General features: G+C 45.1%; 1 protein-coding gene across 1 annotated transcript in view; it reads right to left on the reverse strand.

The window, feature by feature from the left end:
* LOC309549565 (uncharacterized protein) overlaps positions 1–3,835 on the reverse strand; it is a 162,057-nt gene extending 158,222 nt beyond the window's left edge. Inside the window, exon 1 of the mRNA XM_082249925.1 lies at positions 3,793–3,835. The gene's annotated coding sequence lies outside the window, so the exon portion shown is untranslated. The remainder of the gene's footprint in view (positions 1–3,792) is intronic.
* Between the last annotated feature and the right edge of the window lie 6,292 nt (positions 3,836–10,127).

Genomic DNA, 10,127 nt, shown 5'->3' on the forward strand with positions numbered 1-10,127 from the left:
CAGATCTGCCTCCCCATAGAGGGCCCGATTGGGTCCGCCTAACAAATGGACAGGCGGACCTGATCAGTCCAACCGCGTGAAAGGGGCCTAAAAGCTCCTGCCACTAAACGCTTAGACTATGTACACATGTGGGCGTAGCGGATCACGGGCAGAATCACCGCGATTCTGCTCGTGATCCGGAATCATTGCAAATCGCGGGATGCCTGTGCGATGCCCGTGATTTGCAATGGCACCCCAAACACTGTGCGATGTGCCGCGATTTCCACCTGCCGAATCGCGGTAACATTGCGCAAACAGTATCCTGGGACGCATGACGCCCAAAAGAAGCTCTTGTACCTTTTTTTGGGCGTCATGCGTCCCGCAATTCTGTTTGCGCGATCTTACCGCGATTTGGCAGGCGGAAATCGCGGCAGCATCACACAGCGTTTAGGGTGCCATTGCAAATCAGGGGCATCGCACAGGTGTCCTGCGATTTGCAATAATTCCGGATCGCAGGCAGAATCGCGGTGATTCTGCCCGTGATCCGCTACTCCCACATGTGAACTTAGCCTTATGTGTGCATGGACACACAGGCTACCATGGAGAGGTGTTTAGAGGCAGAGGCCCCTAAAGCCCCCTGGAGTTTGGCTTCACTCTGTTAGTGTCTGATAGTACATCTAAAGTGGGGTACACACTATAAGAAAGCGGGCAAACTATTGTCCGATTTTCCTCATTGTTTCACAGCAAATCGGAACCGATAAACGAAAATTCGTATGAAAATTCTCGTACGACAAAGGCTTTGTTTTGTGGTTTATGGTTTCTGATCATGCGCAGTCTTTCTTTTCTGAATATCTTGTATAAAAAAAAATCGTACGAAAATAGTACACAGTAACCTCCCCGGCGGTCTGATTATGTCAGAATTTATCTCAAAGCGGTTCATTGTTCTGCATGGAAATTTGTTGTTTTATATTTCAGGCCTGTAATTCTTAGGAATAACCCACTGAAATCTGTCCAAACAAGAGTCTAGTAGACATCCCGGGTATGATAAAGTTTGAAACACGAAATCATAAATTATAATATAATAATAAATTCTATTCAAATGTCATCTTTGGTCACCGGTTCCCACTTTCTGCATCTTGAAAACTTCCGATGCGTAGCGCATTGTTGCTCTTTGTACCGGTTTGTCTTGGGAACTATTTTTTCAATAACCTCATCGGTCAGAAATAATTGTAGGTATGCCAAGGGGTTGTCATGGTCAACGTCAACTTTCATACCAAGTGCTCCATAAATGTGAATCTTGGGGGCGCTGCCTGATCCGTACCGCAGTCAATAGAGCCCCAAGTTCTCACATCGTTGAGCTCAGTCGCAGAATCGTCGCTGTCGTCACTTTCGGTACCTGATGACGAATTTTCCCACGAATCGCTATCGCTCAGTTCTTCAAATAATTCTGATTCACTGTCGCTGTTTTCCAGTTCGTCTAAAAGAACGCTTTTTGGACGCTGTGGACGTGCTCTATTTTCCAGGCACAAAGAACCGCAAATTACAGGCAGGGCACTGGAAAAGACACTAGGTGAAAAGCTGGGGTAAAATGGTGTGATACAAAGTTGCAATCCTAACAGATTACACTGTAGCATGTCATTTTTTTTTTTTTTTTTTAATGTCCCGCGGGTTTTGCCCCCCTGTGTCCAGAGAACCTGAAGACGGGTGATGGCATCAGCTGGATTGCACAGCGTGGACAACGGGAGGATGGCTGGAGGACCACGGGGGGGTTGGAGGACAGCCGAAGGATGGCAAGAGGATGGCACAAGGACGGTGGGGAAGGATGGCGAGGGATCGTAGCGGAAGGTAAATGTGATTGTGGGGTAATCCTGAGCGTGCCTCGGAGTTACTGCTTTTGGCACTGTATATTAACCCCGAGCCACACTCAGGAATACTGCCAGGGAGGTTAAACAAAAATCGTTCATTTTTTTCCATACCAGAAAATTTTGGAGTTTGTCCCTTCGAGAATTGTCCTACAAAAATTCAGAATCGGCCGTGGAAAGTTGTGTACACACTATACGAAAATCATATGAATATTCTTTGGATGAAAACGTTCGCCCAATTTTCTTATAGCGTGTACGAGCCTCAGGCCTCTTTCACACAGGCGGACCGTTCAGATCAGCCTGTCCGTTTTTTTGGTGGATCTGAACGGATGCCCCATGCATCTCTATGGGGCAGCGGATGTCAGAGGAGACATGTCTGCTGACACCCGATCCATCAAATCTGGAGGGATGGAAACCCTATTTTCCATCCGTCCAGCGGATCGGATGAGAACGGACAGACGGTCCGTTCCCATCTGATTCCCCCATAGAGAACAGCGGGGACCTGACAGCTGTGTCTTCACACAGTGCGGAGAACAGCTGTCATTCTCCTGCTCAGGGGGGGGATTGGCGGATCGATCCCCTGCTGAGAAAAACGGAGTCCGTCCGACAGACATAGTGTGTGAAAGAGCCCTTAACGTCCCTTTCACACGATTGGACCAATCGGATCCACCTGTCCGTTTTTCAGACGGACCCAATCAGGCCACCCATTGACCTCTATGTGGAAGCTGATGTCAGCAGACCTGTGTCCACTGACAACCTCCTGCCATCTGATAAGATTCGCTGAAAACAGACAAATGGCAATACTTTTGCCATCCATCCAGCAGGTCGGATCGGACAGGCTGTCCGTTTTCATCTGATCTCCCCATAGAGGAGAGCGGGGATCTGACAGCTCCGTGACAGCACAGTGAGCGGAGACAGACCTGTCATTCGCCTGCTCAGCGGGGATCAACGGAGCGATCCCCGCTGAGCAAAGCTAAGTCTGTCCAAACGGATCCGTCCTGTGTGAAAGGGGCCTAACACTCCCATCCTCCCAGACTGACAATGTGCCATTCAAAGGTCATCCAGAGGGGGGGGGGGGGGGGGCACTCCAATACAGGAGGGGTGTTACAGGCCACATTATCGGGTGACAATACAGGGGAAAAAAAAAATCTACAAAGAAAAGTGCAGCCACCACATCTAATGATTGGTAAACTGCACTATAAAATAAATCCTTGATCTGGAGTTTAATACCGCTTCAATGTCACACAAAACATTCAAAAAGGAACTAAAATTCATGAGATAAATAAATGAAATATATCAGATAAATCATACAGATTGGTGTGCCGGGTTGGTGCTGCCTGTCAAATCCAAACTAGCCAAGTAAGCGTCCTCCTCCTACCATTACCCCATCTGCTTGGAAAGGTAGAATTTAGATGGGTGTTGGGGGAAGGGGGTGGGGGAAGTTAAAACTGCACCTCCTGTTTTACCATCCCCCGGCTGCTCATGTGACTTTACTTACTTCTATTGCTTTGGTAAATCAGCCCCAATGCATCCACATAGAAGAGCAAGTCCTGTGCTGAGCAGTATCTGAGTCCAGCCAGCAATCATAGTGATGCACAGAGTTCTGGTGTCCTGACCAGTATCTGAGTCCAGCCAGCAATCATAGTGATGCACAGAGTTCTGGTGTCCTGACCAGTATCTGAGTCCAGCCAGCAATCATAGTGATGCACAGAGTTCTGGTGTCCTGACCAGTATCTGAGTCCAGCCAGCAATCATAGTGATGCACAGAGTTCTGGTGTCCTGACCAGTATCTGAGTCCAGCCAGCAATCATAGTGATGCACAGAGTTCTGGTGTCCTGATCAGACTGTGGCTATGTACAGAGCGGTGCTGGCAGCCATCATGTGAGCCACACTCTGCAATACAACAAAAGAGGAACCATATACAACACACTACATACTACATACTACTCACTGTGCTCTCCATGCAGCCTGTGTGTGCTGTAATAGAAGGAAGGAAGGCGGAGATCTATGGAGCAGCCCCCATCCCCCTCCCTTGTCCTGGCCTCCCACTGAAAGAAAACACTGCAGCTGCCAAGGTTCATATTACATCACAATGGCAAACTTCCCCCCTACTGTCTGTGCAGAACTACAACTCCCAGCATCCCCACTGCCTTCACTGCACATCACATCCTGTGCCATAGTAACCTACTTCCCATTCACCATATATAGCCCCGATCACCATATATATATATAGCCCTGATTACCGTGTATAGCTCCATTCACCGTATATAATCCAATTCACCGTATATAGCCCCGTTCACACCTCAGCGTTTTGTAGCTGGAAACTCCGAAACGCTGGAGGAGAAAAAAATCAGTTATTCTCTATGGAGCTCATTCACATCTCCACTACAAGTACAAATCACCTGAAGCCATGCATGGTTAAATCGCTGCGCTAATATTTGCTGTACACTGTTATTTTGGAGCACGGTATTGACCATAGCACGTTTTTTTTTTTTTGGGGGGGGGGGGGGGGTTATTTAGGCATGAAACCAAACAGCTGAAGCTCAAAAAGTTTTGGAGTTTTTTTTTTTTTTTGTAGCTCGAATCGAGCAAATGTTCATGTTTTTTGGCACATTTGTATTCCCATAGAAATTCATGAAAAGGCGCCATTTGCGCATTTGTGTGCGCATTCGCGCATTTTGACATATGTTTTTGTAAGATTTTCTGCTCAAATGAAAAAAAAATAATAATAATAATAATAATAATATGTGAAATAATAAATGTAAAATAAATACAAAAATAACTAAAAGTCATCATAAATAAATTAAACTAATAATATGTAAAAATACATAAATAAATAATAATAACCTAACCTTGAAAAAACATATAAAGTAAATTGTTATTAAAAATAATAAATATAATAGTCTATAAGCACTCAAACCTGACAAATAATTATTAAGAATAATAATAATAATAGTAATGCATTTATTTTGTGCTAGGGTGTTTTTTTAATTATTATTATTTTATATATATATATATATGTGTGTGTGTGTATTTATTTATTTTTTAGGGGATATGGATTTATTTTTAATATTATATAGTATTTATTGAATTTATTTATTATTTATGATTACTTTAATTTATTTGTGTATTTATTTTACATTTATTTATTTTCATTATCATTAATATTAGAAGTAGTAGCATTAACAGCCTAACCCTAACAAAAAAAAATAATATTAATATTATTAATAATTATTAACCCTAACCCCTAATCCTAACCTTAACCCCAACCCCTAATCCTAACTGTAACCTAACCTTAACTCTAACCCCTTACCCTAAAAATAACAATAATAATAGTAATAAAAGCTAATGGAAAAATTAAAAAAGCTGTTGAAAAACCTGGCAACAAATGATGCAACAGATGATAGTAGACCAAAATGAGGGACAAATGAGGAGGAAGGAGGGACTTTGTTCCAAATCAGCAAATCAGGGACAGTCTCTCAAAATCAGGGACATTTGGGAATAAGGAATTGGGGGGGGGGGGGTTGCAGGGTGCAGCCCTATACACATGACAGAGGGTTTGGCATAAAGCATGTGTACAGCCCTCACCTGCTGCAATTCCATGTGTAGATAGTCAGTCAGACGGGAGTAATACCATGGCTAAACCACATGCTTTTATCCCCCAGCCACCAATGTGAACGAGCTCTTAGAGAAAGTAGATATCTGTGCATCCAGGAGCAGATTGGGTACTTTACATCAAGATGCAGAATTACATGATCTTAGAGGCATAAAGTTTGTTCATACTTTCCTGATAATTTCTCCTTAACCACTTAAGCCCCGGAGGATTTGGCTGCTTAAAGACCAGGGGTTTTTTTGTGATTTTTTACTGCATGACTTTAACGGACAATTGTGCGGTCGTGCGACGCTGTACCGAAACAAATTTGACGTCCTTTTTTCCCACAAACAGAGCTTTCTTTTGGTGGTATTTGATCACCTGTGCGATTTTTACTTTTTGCGCTATAAACAAAAAAAGAGCGTCAATTTTGCAAAAATAACAATATTTTTCAAATTTTTTTATATGAAATTCCCCCCCAAAAAAATTTAAAAATCAAAATTTTTTAACATTTTTTGGCCAATTTGCTTTCTGCTACATATGTTTGGTAAAAAAAAATCGCAATAAACGTATTTTGATTGGTTTGCGCAAAAGTTATTGCGTTTACTAACTAAGGGAAAGATTTCTGTCATTTTTGGTGTTTTTTTTTTTTAACGCATAATGGCGGCGATCTGCGATTTTTTTTGCGGTACTGCAACATTGCGGCGGACAGATTGGACCCTTGACTGACATTTTTGACACTTTTGGGGGTACCAGTGACATTACTGCAGTAATCAGTGCTATACATATGCACTGTTACTGCAAAATGACACTGGCAGGGAAGGGGTTAACTTTATTTGGGAGGGAGGGGTTAAGTGTGTCCCTAGGGGCGTGCTTTCTACTGTGATTGGCTGTGGCTACTAGTGTAGGAACAGTGATCAACGGTCCTACATAGTAGAACCGTATGATCACTGTTTCTACACAGGGGAGAATGACAGGCGGCTTGTTTACATCAGCCGCCTGACTTTCTCCCTCTGTACCGATGATCGGCGAATGCCGGTCACACGCACTAACTTCCCTGTGAACGAGCCGCGGCGGGCGCACGCCTCCGCGGGCGCGCGCTCGCCCGCTATTGGCTCACAAGGAAGTGACAGGCAAGTGACGTACCGATACGTCACTCTGCCTGGCCGGGGCTGACCGTCGCATTATATAGTCGTGCGGCGGTCGGCAACCGGTTAACCACTTGCCGACCAGCTGCCGTAGTTTATTGCGGCAGGTCGGCTCTATTACGCAAAAGGACATACCTGTGCGTCGCTTCGTGTAATAGATAGTGGGGGCGTGCACGCGCCAAATGGCCAGATGGGGAGCCAATAATCGGGTCCAGCGGCCACCCGTGATCGCTCCCCACGGAGACAGTAATGAACACAGGGATCCTCTGTTTCTCCTTTTTAGAAACACAGATCTCTATGTTCATCCAGTGAGTCCATCCCCCACGCAGTTAGATAGCATCCCCTAGGAGCACACTTAACCCTTTGCTCGCCCCTGGTGTTAACCCCTTCCCTGCCAGTGTCATTAGTACAGTAACAGTGCATATTTTTAGCACTGATTACAGTAGTAATGTCACTGGTCCCCTCAAAAGTGTCAGTTAGTGTCCAATTTGTCCGCCGCAATGTCACAGTCTTTCTAAAAATCGCTGATCGCCGTCATTACTAGTAAAAAAAAATAAAAATAAAAATTACATAAATCTTTCCCCTAGTTTGTAGACGTGATAACTTTTGCGAAAAAAACAATCAATATAAACTTATTGGGATTTGTTTTACCAAAATATATGGCAGAATACATATTGCCATAAATTGATGAAAACATTTTTTTTTATTGGATATGTTTTACAGCAAAAAGTAAAAACAATGTTTTTTTTTTTTTTTTTCAGAATTGTCGCTCTATAATTGTTTATAGCGCAAAAAAAAAAAAAAACGCAGAGGTGATCGAATACCACAAAAAGAAAGCTCTATTTATGGGGAAAAAAGGACATCAATTTTATTTGGGTACAGCGTCGCACGACCGCGCAATTGTCCGTTAAATGTAACGCAGTGCCGTATCACAAAAATGGGCCTGCTCATTAAAGCGGAGTTCCGGCCACAAAATCGACATAACCGATTTTGTGGCCATCCGCTTGCTTTTCCTCACCTGAAACAGAATTGGATAGTTAAGATTTCTCTATCGCTCATTGACAGACGTAGTCTTCTTGATTCTCAAGAGCTGGGTTATGTTGTCTCCGCAGGAGTAGGACTAGGCAGAATGACAAAACGTTCTGGCTCCACCTTAGGGGCAGTCCCTGAGGGTATATCCTCCCTCTCTCACTTTTTTTCTTTAAGAAAAAGACATTTTTTAGGTAGTTTTCTCCAGTGTTTTTTTCCTGTGAGATCTTCAAGCAAAAATGCCGGACTGGGCGACACTTGTGGTCACCCCAGCCGGCCTACGAGCGCGCGCAGACCATGGCATTGCGCTTGGTCGGCCGCGACATATTCAAGTAAGTATGCGGGGCCGGGCGACGGGCTGGATGTTGAGATCCAGTGGTCACCCCGGTTTCTGCCAACGAGCGCGTGCAGACCAGTGCGCTGGGTCGGCCGCGACGGAGTCCCAGTAAAGGGACTGACTTTGCGAGTTAAAAGTCTCGCTTGGACGCCAGGTACCAGAGGTCGAGGCGTCCACAAACCCCCACCCCGGTGGAGAGGGTATTGTGAAGAGAGGGTGCCTGTCGGTTCGGTATGGTGAGTAAACGTTCCCTTTTTTCCTCATTATGAGGCAGTATATATTATGGGCCCCTCCATATATGGTCAGTATATATCTGATACTTACAAGTCCCCCTTGTAATACAGCATGTGTTTGTGGGAAGTGGACTTGGTTCAAGAGCTAACACTCTACCCAGCAGACTGTAACATTACAGCAGACATAGGAGGTATAATCCTACCTTATGTGCAGTGTATCTCTGTAGATCCATATGTCACCTCTTAGCAGAGTGCAGGTGGATGTGCTGGGAAGACGATATCGGCGGTCCGCCGCCATTTTGCCGTAGACCGAATGCATGTATGTCCTCAGGTCACGCCGGCCGCCATGTTTTTGGAGTCTTATGTCTCTTCTATGGGAGCGGCCATGTTTTGTGAGCCCAGCTACCTCGTGGAGGGCTGGGAACGCCGGAAGGCGTACACAGGGGGCGGAGCCACGCCTTCTGCCCGGGAAAAAGCAAACAGCTCCTTCCAGTCTGTGTAAGACAGACGCTGACTGCAGTTTGTTGGAAACTGCACTGCATCGGTTGGTGAGCCTTGGGGGTCCCTCTCTCTCTCTCTGGGATCGAGAAGCAGGTACTCTGAGGGGCGCTATTGCGCTAGGGGGAGACACACAAAAAAAAAAAAAAAAAAAAGAAAAAAGTTTTTTTGTTTTGCTGGCAAAGGTGTCCTGTATTAACATGGACCCTGCCACTCATGTATCTCCTCCGGATCCCCTCGAGGGGTCTGCGGGATCCTCCAGCACCCCATTGACAATTGAATCTTTGTCAGCTATTATGGAAACTTTTGTGTCCCGGGTGGAAGTGGCTTGTCAGGGACAGGGCGCAAGAAAGCGACCCCCGCCTAACCCCTTATTATCTGAAACCTCGGATTCAGACTCTGAGCCTATTTCTGCAGTTGCAGGTACTTCATCTGGTATTGGTGTCTCGGGTCCTGTCTCTTCAGACAGTGAGGAGGATGTTTCGGCATCCGCCATAGCCCGAGAGGAAGCGTTGGTAAACGCACTCATTGTATCTGTTCAAGAGACTTTAAGGTTACAGGGTATTCCATCAGAAATAGCTGAAACTGAGATCCCTTTTGGGACTAAAAAGCGCATCAAAGTGGCGAAGGTTTTTCCATTGCCCAAATGTTTTGGCAATCCAATCGAAGAAGAATGGCGTCTGCCAAAACGCACTTTTAATATTTCTAAACGCATTGACAGGTGTTATCCGTTTGAGGAAACCCTTATTAAGAAATGGACAGAACCACCTGTGGTGGATTCACCTATTGCTAGATTGAATAAAGCCACGGTTATTCCTTTAGAAGACGCTCCGTCTTTTAAAGATCCAGTGGATCCCAAGATAGAAGCTATGTCTCGCACCATGTTTTCCTTGATTGGATCAGCTTTCAGACCAATAATTGCTATTGGTCTGGTTTCGCAGGCTGTAACTGAATGGACCAAGTGGTTACGCCGGGACTTAGAAGAAGTCCCTCAGGCGGTATCAGATTTGTTGGAACAAATGATACAGGGGTTACAGTTTGTATGTGATGCGGCGTTAGACGCCACTCCATTAATGGCGCGAGCATCAGTCTCAGCAGTGGTTCTCAGGCGTACACTGTGGCTAAAAGGTTGGTTAGCCGACCAAGGTTCCAAAAAAGCATTGGCTAATATCCCCTTTTCAGGAGAGCGTCTATTTGGAGCCAACTTAGATGAGATCATTAAGGATCTCACCGGTGGAAAAAGCACCTTTTTACCGCAAAATTTTAAAGGTAGAGGAACTCGTCAAAGACGAGGGCCTTCTTTTTCTGCTCACAAGAGGTTTTTTCGTCCAGCGGGTGAAAAAACTAAGTCCTCCAAAGCTCCTGCAGGAGGCGTCAGGGGTCGTTGGTCGGGCAAGCAAAAGCCCGCCCCCTCCAGACCTGTAGATAAACCATCCAAAGCCTGAAGGT

Source organism: Pelophylax lessonae, assembly GCF_965119305.1.
Source record: "Pelophylax lessonae genome assembly, chromosome: 1".
NCBI classification, from domain to species: domain Eukaryota; kingdom Metazoa; phylum Chordata; class Amphibia; order Anura; family Ranidae; genus Pelophylax; species Pelophylax lessonae.